Consider the following 664-nt stretch of genomic DNA (forward strand, 5'->3'; position numbering starts at 1 on the left):
ATAAGGAGCTAATAGGGCCGGGCCAAAAACATAACCTCCTATAAGGAGCTAATAGGACAGAGCCAAAAACATATCATAAATGACTGAAGTCTTAAACGGCTGCAGAGTTCACTGGCTCCTGAATCGCCCGGGGATACAGCTTTGTTCACAATTGGGTTTTGGAATTTGATATCTGTAAATAAAGATAGATTTTCTTTCTCCATGTCTGCATTGCTTCAGCAGTATGGTCCCATGAACACAGGCCCCGTGCAGATAATCCAGACCAGCAGGACCTGTATATTATATACAGTATACATACATGTACATATATTATATACAGTATACATACATGTATATATATTATATACATGTATATATATTATAAACAGTATACATACATATATATATTATATACAGTATACATACACACATATATATATACATACATGTATGTATATATACTGTATATTTATGTACTGTACATACATAAATATGCAGTATACATATTATATACATACATATACATTCACACATATATATGAATGTATACATATACTGTATATTTATGTACAGTACATACATAGATATGTAGTATATATAGTATACACAGTACACATACATATATACGCACACACACACACACATATATATATATATGTTGTGGTGGGGCCCGGCTGACCGTGAG

This window comes from Etheostoma spectabile, chromosome 2 (genome assembly GCF_008692095.1).
Source record: "Etheostoma spectabile isolate EspeVRDwgs_2016 chromosome 2, UIUC_Espe_1.0, whole genome shotgun sequence".
Classification (NCBI taxonomy): Eukaryota; Metazoa; Chordata; class Actinopteri; order Perciformes; family Percidae; genus Etheostoma; species Etheostoma spectabile.